Source organism: Phyllobates terribilis, unplaced genomic scaffold (assembly GCF_046119375.1).
Source record: "Phyllobates terribilis strain yellow unplaced genomic scaffold, ASM4611937v1 Scaffold_170__1_contigs__length_4071412, whole genome shotgun sequence".
In the NCBI taxonomy this organism is placed as follows: Eukaryota; Metazoa; Chordata; class Amphibia; order Anura; family Dendrobatidae; genus Phyllobates; species Phyllobates terribilis.
The window spans coordinates 1,509,146-1,522,057 of NW_027362930.1; the positions used below are offsets into that span (position 1 = coordinate 1,509,146).

Below are 12,912 nucleotides of genomic sequence, written 5' to 3' on the forward strand. Positions count from 1 at the left end.
TGGGAGGGACACATGGTCAGAAAAAAAGCTGTCAAACTTCTAATAGTGTGAACACGTACCTGCTGCAATGCTCCAGGAGCGGGATCCCAAAAATGATTAATAGAAAAAAGAGAGGGGTCGCTCACTGGTCTATTCGGGTGCTCTGAAGAAAAAAGTAATCTCAATTGCAAAAAGAACTTCGGCACTCCATACATGAAAATATAAGAAATATTGTATCTGGACTAATGTCACTTTGAAAAATGAAGGTTTTTTGCGCATAATTTGGCCAATTTATGTGTGCCCATCAACCACGACAAGGTCACCTTCGTATGATGGGAAACTACGCTACACTACCACTGGATATGCCACTCTTGGGCTGTAAGCCTGTATGGACAATATGTCTCTGCTTGGGCTTTTAACCTACAATGTATGGGCTGGTAGAGCTAGTTAAAACCACCTGTGACTGAATGGGAGGGACACATGGTCAGAAAAAAAGCTGTCAAACTTCTAATAGTGTGAACACGTACCTGCTGCAATGCTCCAGGAGCGGGATCCCAAAAATGATTAATAGAAAAAAGAGAGGGGTCGCTCACTGGTCTATTCGGGTGCTCTGAAGAAAAAAGTAATCTCAATTGCAAAAAGAACTTCGGCACTCCATACATGAAAATATAAGAAATATTGTATCTGGACTAATGTCACTTTGAAAAATGAAGGTTTTTTGCGCATAATTTGGCCAATTTATGTGTGCCCATCAACCACGACAAGGTCACCTTCGTATGATGGGAAACTACGCTACACTACCACTGGATATGCCACTCTTGGGCTGTAAGCCTGTATGGACAATATGTCTCTGCTTGGGCTTTTAACCTACAATGTATGGGCTGGTAGAGCTAGTTAAAACCACCTGTGACTGAATGGGAGGGACACATGGTCAGAAAAAAAGCTGTCAAACTTCTAATAGTGTGAACACGTACCTGCTGCAATGCTCCAGGAGCGGGATCCCAAAAATGATTAATAGAAAAAAGAGGGGTCGCTCACTGGTCTATTCGGGTGCTCTGAAGAAAAAAGTAATCTCAATTGCAAAAAGAACTTCGGCACTCCATACATGAAAATATAAGAAATATTGTATCTGGACTAATGTCACTTTGAAAAATGAAGGTTTTTTGCGCATAATTTGGCCAATTTATGTGTGCCCATCAACCACGACAAGGTCACCTTCGTATGATGGGAAACTACGCTACACTACCACTGGATATGCCACTCTTGGGCTGTAAGCCTGTATGGACAATATGTCTCTGCTTGGGCTTTTAACCTACAATGTATGGGCTGGTAGAGCTAGTTAAAACCACCTGTGACTGAATGGGAGGGACACATGGTCAGAAAAAAAGCTGTCAAACTTCTAATAGTGTGAACACGTACCTGCTGCAATGCTCCAGGAGCGGGATCCCAAAAATGATTAATAGAAAAAAGAGAGGGGTCGCTCACTGGTCTATTCGGGTGTTCTGAAGAAAAAAGTAATCTCAATTGCAAAAAGAACTTCGGCACTCCATACATGAAAATATAAGAAATATTGTACCTGGACTAATGTCACTTTGAAAAATGAAGGTTTTTTGCGCATAATTTGGCCAATTTATGTGTGCCCATCAACCACGACAAGGTCACCTTCGTATGATGGGAAACTACGCTACACTACCACTGGAGCATTGCAGCAGGTACGTGTTCACACTATTAGAAGTTTGACAGCTTTTTTTTTTCTGACCATGTGTCCCTCCCATTCAGTCACAGGTGGTTTTAACTAGCTCTACCAGCCCATACATTGTAGGTTAAAAGCCCAAGCAGAGACATATTGTCCATACAGGCTTACAGCCCAAGAGTGGCATATCCAGTGGTAGTGTAGCGTAGTTTCCCATCATACGAAGGTGACCTTGTCGTGGTTGATGGGCACACATAAATTGGCCAAATTATGCGCAAAAAACCTTCATTTTTCAAAGTGACATTAGTCCAGATACAATATTTCTTATATTTTCATGTATGGAGTGCCGAAGTTCTTTTTGCAATTGAGATTACTTTTTTCTTCAGAGCACCCGAATAGACCAGTGAGCGACCCCTCTCTTTTTTCTATTAATCATTTTTGGGATCCCGCTCCTGGAGCATTGCAGCAGGTACGTGTTCACACTATTAGAAGTTTGACAGCTTTTTTTCTGACCATGTGTCCCTCCCATTCAGTCACAGGTGGTTTTAACTAGCTCTACCAGCCCATACATTGTAGGTTAAAAGCCCAAGCAGAGACATATTGTCCATACAGGCTTACAGCCCAAGAGTGGCATATCCAGTGGTAGTGTAGCGTAGTTTCCCATCATACGAAGGTGACCTTGTCGTGGTTGATGGGCACACATAAATTGGCCAAATTATGCGCAAAAAACCTTCATTTTTCAAAGTGACATTAGTCCAGATACAATATTTCTTATATTTTCATGTATGGAGTGCCGAAGTTCTTTTTGCAATTGAGATTACTTTTTTCTTCAGAGCACCCGAATAGACCAGTGAGCGACCCCTCTCTTTTTTCTATTAATCATTTTTGGGATCCCGCTCCTGGAGCATTGCAGCAGGTACGTGTTCACACTATTAGAAGTTTGACAGCTTTTTTTCTGACCATGTGTCCCTCCCATTCAGTCACAGGTGGTTTTAACTAGCTCTACCAGCCCATACATTGTAGGTTAAAAGCCCAAGCAGAGACATATTGTCCATACAGGCTTACAGCCCAAGAGTGGCATATCCAGTGGTAGTGTAGCGTAGTTTCCCATCATACGAAGGTGACCTTGTCGTGGTTGATGGGCACACATAAATTGGCCAAATTATGCGCAAAAAACCTTCATTTTTCAAAGTGACATTAGTCCAGATACAATATTTCTTATATTTTCATGTATGGAGTGCCGAAGTTCTTTTTGCAATTGAGATTACTTTTTTCTTCAGAGCACCCGAATAGACCAGTGAGCGACCCCTCTCTTTTTTCTATTAATCATTTTTGGGATCCCGCTCCTGGAGCATTGCAGCAGGTACGTGTTCACACTATTAGAAGTTTGACAGCTTTTTTTCTGACCATGTGTCCCTCCCATTCAGTCACAGGTGGTTTTAACTAGCTCTACCAGCCCATACATTGTAGGTTAAAAGCCCAAGCAGAGACATATTGTCCATACAGGCTTACAGCCCAAGAGTGGCATATCCAGTGGTAGTGTAGCGTAGTTTCCCATCATACGAAGGTGACCTTGTCGTGGTTGATGGGCACACATAAATTGGCCAAATTATGCGCAAAAAACCTTCATTTTTCAAAGTGACATTAGTCCAGATACAATATTTCTTATATTTTCATGTATGGAGTGCCGAAGTTCTTTTTGCAATTGAGATTACTTTTTTCTTCAGAGCACCCGAATAGACCAGTGAGCGACCCCTCTCTTTTTTCTATTAATCATTTTTGGGATCCCGCTCCTGGAGCATTGCAGCAGGTACGTGTTCACACTATTAGAAGTTTGACAGCTTTTTTTCTGACCATGTGTCCCTCCCATTCAGTCACAGGTGGTTTTAACTAGCTCTACCAGCCCATACATTGTAGGTTAAAAGCCCAAGCAGAGACATATTGTCCATACAGGCTTACAGCCCAAGAGTGGCATATCCAGTGGTAGTGTAGCGTAGTTTCCCATCATACGAAGGTGACCTTGTCGTGGTTGATGGGCACACATAAATTGGCCAAATTATGCGCAAAAAACCTTCATTTTTCAAAGTGACATTAGTCCAGATACAATATTTCTTATATTTTCATGTATGGAGTGCCGAAGTTCTTTTTGCAATTGAGATTACTTTTTTCTTCAGAGCACCCGAATAGACCAGTGAGCGACCCCTCTCTTTTTTCTATTAATCATTTTTGGGATCCCGCTCCTGGAGCATTGCAGCAGGTACGTGTTCACACTATTAGAAGTTTGACAGCTTTTTTTCTGACCATGTGTCCCTCCCATTCAGTCACAGGTGGTTTTAACTAGCTCTACCAGCCCATACATTGTAGGTTAAAAGCCCAAGCAGAGACATATTGTCCATACAGGCTTACAGCCCAAGAGTGGCATATCCAGTGGTAGTGTAGCGTAGTTTCCCATCATACGAAGGTGACCTTGTCGTGGTTGATGGGCACACATAAATTGGCCAAATTATGCGCAAAAAACCTTCATTTTTCAAAGTGACATTAGTCCAGATACAATATTTCTTATATTTTCATGTATGGAGTGCCGAAGTTCTTTTTGCAATTGAGATTACTTTTTTCTTCAGAGCACCCGAATAGACCAGTGAGCGACCCCTCTCTTTTTTCTATTAATCATTTTTGGGATCCCGCTCCTGGAGCATTGCAGCAGGTACGTGTTCACACTATTAGAAGTTTGACAGCTTTTTTTCTGACCATGTGTCCCTCCCATTCAGTCACAGGTGGTTTTAACTAGCTCTACCAGCCCATACATTGTAGGTTAAAAGCCCAAGCAGAGACATATTGTCCATACAGGCTTACAGCCCAAGAGTGGCATATCCAGTGGTAGTGTAGCGTAGTTTCCCATCATACGAAGGTGACCTTGTCGTGGTTGATGGGCACACATAAATTGGCCAAATTATGCGCAAAAAACCTTCATTTTTCAAAGTGACATTAGTCCAGATACAATATTTCTTATATTTTCATGTATGGAGTGCCGAAGTTCTTTTTGCAATTGAGATTACTTTTTTCTTCAGAGCACCCGAATAGACCAGTGAGCGACCCCTCTCTTTTTTCTGTTGATAACAAGGGCATTTGCTAAATAGATGGTGTGTGTGCAACAATATACTGAAAGGTCAATTATATTGTGCAGCTTATCTCACCACCTGTAGTTATTTAGGTGAAAGCTCCAAAATGCTTGCCTAATATGTCTGTTTATCCAAAAGGAAGTAAAAAGGGAGAGCTAGAAAGATAGCATTGCATCGTATTACATGGCAATGCAATGCACAGTTGCTGAAGTTGAACCAAAATGAGCTTGTAATCTGGCTTCTGCAACTTTGAACATGAAAAATCCAATGAGGAGAAGAAAAGCAAAGCCAAAGAGTCCATCCCAAAATCCGACAAACAAGCAAAATGAACAAAAAACATTGAATTCAATTCTTTCTGATTTTAGAAACTGCATTAAAGAAGGGGTGCACCGGTCCTGGAGATACTGCAATACCAGGTCAATGCGTGGAGTGGACAGAGCAAGCTCTTTTTCCATCTCCCTGTTCTAAAAATCCATTTAATATATGGTCCCCAGATAGGGGACGTATCAGATATTAAACTGATAAGAACAGATACTACACTTGATCTTAGCCAAAAGGCCGAGAAGCGATAACCAGAATTGGTTTCAAACTACGGAGCCACCCAAGGATCCTGAAAAGTCCATTTGTGGAGATGAGCTCCTGGACTCCCGTTAAGAAGACATGTTGTCAACCTCTAGATCCCTTACATGCCTGCACTTTTCGGCTTGCTGCTGCTGCAATCCACGCGTTTTAGATCTGCATAACTCCACCTCTTTAAACACAGCACCTTCACCCCCTGCTGTTCCCACCCGCCTCAACACCGTTGGAAGGGAGGAGAACCAATTAAGGCGGGGGGTGGGGTGGAACGAGCAGCTGTCTACCCTTAGCAGGAGGGCTCCTGATTACATACCTCTCCTGCTGCTGCTGCTGCTGGCTGTCCAGCAGCAGACTGAAGGTGGCTGCTGCTGTGCACAGGTATATAAAGGCTCAGAGCCTATTATGACACGCGCAGCCAGCGTTCCATTGCCACATTCCATCTACTGCAGGCAGGATACCTGGCTGGCTGAATGTCGCTGAGAAGCTCACAGAGACCGCCATAAGCAACAGTTTAACAGAATGCCACAGACTAATCAACCAAACTTTTTGGGTTGGGTTCTCTTTTATAGTCTGCAGGCATTAAATGAAAGAAGTCAGTGTTCCAGCAGAAGGAGACAACGTTTCAGAAAAGGCATTGTAGCAAACCAAAAAATAAATTTTAAGCGCAGCAGAGTAACCAGCGCACATACCTGTTAGCTCAGGTGAGTTTAAAAGGCTGCTGTTGATAACAAGGGCATTTGCTAAATAGATGGTGTGTGTGCAACAATATACTGAAAGGTCAATTATATTGTGCAGCTTATCTCACCACCTGTAGTTATTTAGGTGAAAGCTCCAAAATGCTTGCCTAATATGTCTGTTTATCCAAAAGGAAGTAAAAAGGGAGAGCTAGAAAGATAGCATTGCATCACATTACATGGCAATGCAATGCACAGTTGCTGAAGTTGAACCAAAATGAGCTTGTAATCTGGCTTCTGCAACTTTGAACATGAAAAATCCAATGAGGAGAAGAAAAGCAAAGCCAAAGAGTCCATCCCAAAATCCGACAAACAAGCAAAATGAACAAAAAACATTGAATTCAATTCTTTCTGATTTTAGAAACTGCATTAAAGAAGGGGTGCACCGGTCCTGGAGATACTGCAATACCAGGTCAATGCGTGGAGTGGACAGAGCAAGCTCTTTTTCCATCTCCCTGTTCTAAAAATCCATTTAATATATGGTCCCCAGATAGGGGACGTATCAGATATTAAACTGATAAGAACAGATACTACACTTGATCTTAGCCAAAAGGCCGAGAAGCGATAACCAGAATTGGTTTCAAACTACGGAGCCACCCAAGGATCCTGAAAAGTCCATTTGTGGAGATGAGCTCCTGGACTCCCGTTAAGAAGACATGTTGTCAACCTCTAGATCCCTTACATGCCTGCACTTTTCGGCTTGCTGCTGCTGCAATCCACGCGTTTTAGATCTGCATAACTCCACCTCTTTAAACACAGCACCTTCACCCCCTGCTGTTCCCACCCGCCTCAACACCGTTGGAAGGGAGGAGAACCAATTAAGGCGGGGGGTGGGGTGGAACGAGCAGCTGTCTACCCTTAGCAGGAGGGCTCCTGATTACATACCTCTCCTGCTGCTGCTGCTGCTGGCTGTCCAGCAGCAGACTGAAGGTGGCTGCTGCTGTGCACAGGTATATAAAGGCTCAGAGCCTATTATGACACGCGCAGCCAGCGTTCCATTGCCACATTCCATCTACTGCAGGCAGGATACCTGGCTGGCTGAATGTCGCTGAGAAGCTCACAGAGACCGCCATAAGCAACAGTTTAACAGAATGCCACAGACTAATCAACCAAACTTTTTGGGTTGGGTTCTCTTTTATAGTCTGCAGGCATTAAATGAAAGAAGTCAGTGTTCCAGCAGAAGGAGACAACGTTTCAGAAAAGGCATTGTAGCAAACCAAAAAATAAATTTTAAGCGCAGCAGAGTAACCAGCGCACATACCTGTTAGCTCAGGTGAGTTTAAAAGGCTGCTGTTGATAACAAGGGCATTTGCTAAATAGATGGTGTGTGTGCAACAATATACTGAAAGGTCAATTATATTGTGCAGCTTATCTCACCACCTGTAGTTATTTAGGTGAAAGCTCCAAATGCTTGCCTAATATGTCTGTTTATCCAAAAGGAAGTAAAAAGGGAGAGCTAGAAAGATAGCATTGCATCACATTACATGGCAATGCAATGCACAATTGCTGAAGTTGAACCAAAATGAGCTTGTAATCTGGCTTCTGCAACTTTGAACATGAAAAATTCAATGAGGAGAAGAAAAGCAAAGCCAAAGAGTCCATCCCAAAATCCAACAAACAAGCAAAATGAACAAAAAACATTGAATTCAATTCTTTCTGATTTTAGAAACTGCATTAAAGAAGGGGTGCACCGGTCCTGGAGATACTGCAATACCAGGTCAATGCGTGGAGTGGACAGAGCAAGCTCTTTTTCCATCTCCCTGTTCTAAAAATCCATTTAATATATGGTCCCCAGATAGGGGACGTATCAGATATTAAACTGATAAGAACAGATTTTTTTTTTTTAATTTGGCTATCCCCTGCAGAGGGATAAAACCGTTTATTAAAACTTTAACAAATTACAAGCATAATTAAACAAATACCAAACGTTAAAAGACAAATGAAATTTACAAAACAAAAAAATACAAAGATTTTAAATAATTAGGTTCCATTGGTCAACAAGCCATTTTTTGGAAATATGTACATTCTTCTTTTTGTCAATTAAATAATAAGTATACATTTCACATAAACATAAACTTAAAACATCATTCACTGATAAAACATCTTGTTTAAAAATAGCAATGTTGCGCGCTTTCCAGAGAGATGACTTGGCGCAGTTCACTGTCTTCCAAGCCATTGTGTACTGGTCCATTGTGGGGCATTCCATAAGTCCGTATAGCACAGTTTTATATGTAAAGTCCTTGAGGTCTGCCACCCTTTCCAGTAGGGGGAGCAGTCTTCTCCAGAAATCCTTTGCAAAATTACATGTCCATAATAGATGTTCCACCGTTTCCTCGTCTTGGCATCCGGCTCTTGGGCAGATGGCAGACCTCACAAATCCTCTTCTGTATTGGAATGCCCGGCAAGGAAGACAGCGGTGCATGCAACTCCAAGCCAGATCTCTCTGTTCATTAAAAAGATAAAAAACGTTAATCATTTTCCAGATAGACATAGATTTGTCATCATCATATCTGTCAACATTACATATTTCCTCACTTTTACGTATTTCTTTAATTAGTTTCTTACTATTTCTTAATTCCTCTATTTTCTTAGTCCCTAAATTAAAATCGGACACTATTTTCCTTAAAATCTCATAATGCGTCGACAAATTAAAAGCATGGGGCACAGATATATTAACTTCATACCATCCAAACTTTCTCATAAAAAATCCTGTATTAAAACGCATAAAAAAGGACCAATAGTGATTCTTAAAAAGGGCATTAAAACAGTAAACGAACAGATGGATTAAAAGAAACCTATTAAAATCTGGAAAATCTTTACCACCTTTTACTTTTGATTTCATCACGATTTCTCTTTTCAGCTTTTCCATTTTTGAGTTCCAAAAGAAGGTAAAACAGGTTTTGGTTATCTTTTTTAAAACATTAACAGGCGGGGGGAAAACCATGCTAAGATACAATAAAAGAGGTAAAATCACCATCTTTAAAACCAATACTTTACCCTCCATTGTAAGTCTCCTCATGTTCCACATACATATTTTCGTATTTATTTTCTGTATAACTGTTTCCCAACTATTATAACCATCATTATTTTCAGTGAATGATATACCTAAAATGGAAATGGATTCGGAGACATTAATTGGTACATCACGTAAAATCATCCCCCCAACACTTAAAATGTTACACTTATTAAAATTGATTTTAAAACCAGAAGCTAGACAAAAGGATTGCACTTGATGGAGAGTGGCCGTAAGTGATGGTGCATCTGTACACAAGACCGCCACGTCATCCATGTAGCCTACAACCTTGGCCTCCAAACCACCGCTTCCAGGCAGAGGGACACCGCATATCTGTTTATTTTGGCGTATTGCACATAACATTGGTTCCAGTGCACAGATAAACAGTAGGGGGGACAGAGGGCATCCCTGTTTCACCCCTGACCGTAAAAATACCTCTTGTGTCTTAAAACCATTCACTAAAATCTTACTTGTACAATCCTTGTAAAATGCTTTAAGCGATAGTAAAAACCCTTCTGGTATGCCCATTTTCTCTAAAACTTTAAAAAGATAAAAGTGTGAGACACGGTCAAATGCTTTTTCAAAATCAATAGATAAAATCGCCATTTTCCCCTTTCTGTCTTTTACATCCTCAATACAGTCTTTCACTAAATTCAGATTGTCCCATATACTGCGCCCCGGCACCCCACACACTTGATTAGAATGAATAACTTTGCTGATGACTTCTTTTAGACGATTTGCACAAATTTTAGCCATTATTTTATAGTCACAATTTAAAAGTGTTATTGGTCTCCAGTTTTCTAATTTTGATTTATCACCTTTTTTGTATAGGAGGGAGACTTCACCTTTCTTCCAGGAATTTAATAAAACCTTATTATTAAAAACCTCAGTAAACAAATAAAACAAATCATCTTTTAAAATATCATAAAAACATACATAAAATTCTATTGGGATGCCATCAGGACCAGGGACCTTTCCAGTTTTAAAACTTTTAATAGTTTTTAACACTTCTTGTTCCGTTAAAACTTGGGATAAAAACTCTTGGGATGCGGGATCTAAAACAGCTGTTAGTCCTTGCAGCGAATCATCCATTAATTTATTATCTATATTTTTTCCATTAAAAAGATTAGAAAAAAAAACCTCAACTTTACCCAGCATATTTTTTATATTATTCTCACCATCTATATGGTCAATTATCACTTTTTCTTTTTTATTTTTCCTAAAAAAATATCTGGAACACTTTTCATTTTCTTCTATATGTTGTACTCTAGAACGAAAAATTATCTCTTTTCCTTTTTGTTCTAGCCATTTTGAAATCTCTTCTTTTAAGTTTGAAATATCAAGTTGTACATCTATCCCATTGTCTCTGAGCTTAAATAATGTTTGTAGGCGGGTATTTAAAATTCTATATTCTTCATATTTTTCTTTGGCTCTACATATACTCTTTTTAATAAAAAAGTCTTTTATTTTTACTTTCATTCTATCCCACCATACACTCATAGTCTCATTTGTTTTTTTCCCTTTTCTACATTTCCTATAAAACTCAATAAAATCTGATAAAATCTGCGGGTCGGTTAAAAGGGATACGTTCATTTTCCAGCTTTTCTTACCACATTTTTTGTTGTCATTTACTTTTATGGTAAAGGATAAAAGTTTATGGTCTGAAAATATATTAGCTAAAACTTCACATTTGGCAGGTATTGTTTTATCTGAACCAAAAATAAAATCAATCCTAGAGCTACAATTAGCATTGCTCCAAGTGAAACCGGCGTCCTCTGGGCTGTCACTATGACACTCTTTATATATGTCTATCAATTTAGCATCTTTGACTATATCATGTAGCATACCTGAGGTTTTATCGTAGTTCCTGCTTACAGAGCTGGAGCGCCGGTTTTCACCTTTTAAAACACAATTAAAATCCCCTGCTAAGATAAAAGGTACAGAGTTATTAATAAATAATGGTAAAAGATCAAGCATTTCAGCTCTTTCATTTTTCTCTGGGGATCCATAAAAATTTAAAAACTGCCATCTAATACCATCAATAAAAGCTTTTACTAATAAAATACGACCTGGTAAAATTTCCTGAATAAAATCAATTAAAACGTTCCCTTTAAAAAGTATGGCTACACCCGCTGATCCTGCAGCATTCGATCCGGACCAGACAGATGGCCCACACTTCCACTCATCTTTATATTTTTGATATGACATTTCATGTGGGATATTACATTCTTGCAGAAAAAATACAGATGCAGTAAAACACGTAAAAAAATTAAAAAGAGCAGTTCTTCTCGTGTTAGATTTTATGCCTCTCACGTTGAGGGAAATACCTTTCAGTTCAGCCATCATTAGAAAATGTAGAAATTTTACTTAGGTAACTAAGAGCAACGGATTTTCCTGTCCGATGAACCTGATCAGACCACTGGGCTTGCGCCTCCCTCCTCATCTGATAGTATCGTCACGAGAGTCTCCGTGGAGGAGGAAAGATTACCACATTTATATAAACCCGACGCTACACTGGCATAGCTCGGAGGGCTGGCTGGCAGAACCCGCTGGGTCTCCATTGGCTGGCCATGCAGTTCCTCATCAGGTGGGTCCCCGAGGGGTTCCGCCGCCCCTGTTTGACCTGTAGAAGGTCGTCCTATAGGAGGAGGTTGCGCACAAGGCAGAGCCTCTGACTCTTCAGAGGCAGCAAGATCCCGGTCCCCACCTGTAGCAGCGGAGACCGAAACCCCTGAGGGTCCAGCGTCCACGTCCCCTTCTGGAGAAGTGTCCATCTGTTCACCTCCTGCTGCCTCCTCCGAACCACCCTTTTTCTTTTTCTTAGGACCCACCTTTATCCACTCAGCGCCCTCAGCACTAGGAGACCCAGACTGGGCATGGGCTTCTGTGTCGGCCTTTTGCCGGTCCCTTTTGACCTTACCAGTAGTGCCCTTCTGCTCCTTCTCAGCCCTCCTTTTGGACTCCCGCAGGTCCTGCAGCCAGGTTTTGGGATTTGGTATTTTACCTGTCATAGACTCTGGAGACACTTCACTATTTGGTACGCCCTTATTGTCTCCAGAGGCTCCAGGTTGTTGTTCCTCCTCCTGAGGGGTGGTCTGATCTTTTGGTCCTTGGTCGGACGTCTTGGACTTCCCCTTTTGCTCATCTTCCCGAAATCTGTGAGGGCAAGAAAAATAAAAGTGACCTGGAGTCTGGCAAAAACTGCATTTCTTTTCCTTAGGGCATTCTTTTGTCTCATGTTCTTCACTAGCACAATTTCTACATGATACATGACAGTTTTCTTTTGAATGACCATAGCGCCCACAATTTCTGCAATATACTGGCATCCCAGAAAAGAAGAAATCCCCATTTGTTTGCCCAATTTTGAAACGGGCAGGGGGGAGCCGTATACCACCTGGTGTATTTGGATCTCTTGTACACTTCACAAGGAATTTCCACTTAGATGTCCATATGTTATATTCGTTTAATATCTTCCCAATACATTTAACACTTTTAAAATAAATTGCTAGAAATGACATTACTTCTGGAGCAGAAACAAAGGGCGAAAATATTTTTACAATAACCAGTCTTACCTCATCCAGGACGTGCTCAACAATTTGTATCCCTTTCAAAACAGGACTATTTTCAACTTTTTTTAACTTTTCTAGTACATCTCTAAAAATACCTTCTCCGGTGAATGTGATGTCATAGTCACCTCTTCTGGGATAATCCTGGATGGAGAGAATTTCATTCCTTTGTACGCCAAGAAGGTTCCTGAGCACGTCCTGGACTACATACCCTAATTTCCTCATATCCGAG

General features: G+C 40.7%; 3 non-coding genes across 3 annotated transcripts; all 3 read right to left on the reverse strand.

Moving 5' to 3' along the window:
* Positions 1 to 5,170: 5,170 nt before the first annotated feature.
* Positions 5,171 to 5,361, reverse strand: LOC141212307 (U2 spliceosomal RNA). The gene has a single exon (XR_012282118.1). It is a non-coding gene; the product is annotated as a U2 spliceosomal RNA (small nuclear RNA).
* A 1,115-nt stretch (positions 5,362 to 6,476) lies between these two features.
* On the reverse strand, positions 6,477 to 6,667 carry LOC141212308 (U2 spliceosomal RNA). The gene has a single exon (XR_012282119.1). It is a non-coding gene; the product is annotated as a U2 spliceosomal RNA (small nuclear RNA).
* Positions 6,668 to 7,781: 1,114 nt separating this feature from the next.
* Positions 7,782 to 7,972, reverse strand: LOC141211679 (U2 spliceosomal RNA). The gene has a single exon (XR_012281631.1). It is a non-coding gene; the product is annotated as a U2 spliceosomal RNA (small nuclear RNA).
* Positions 7,973 to 12,912: the final 4,940 nt, after the last annotated feature.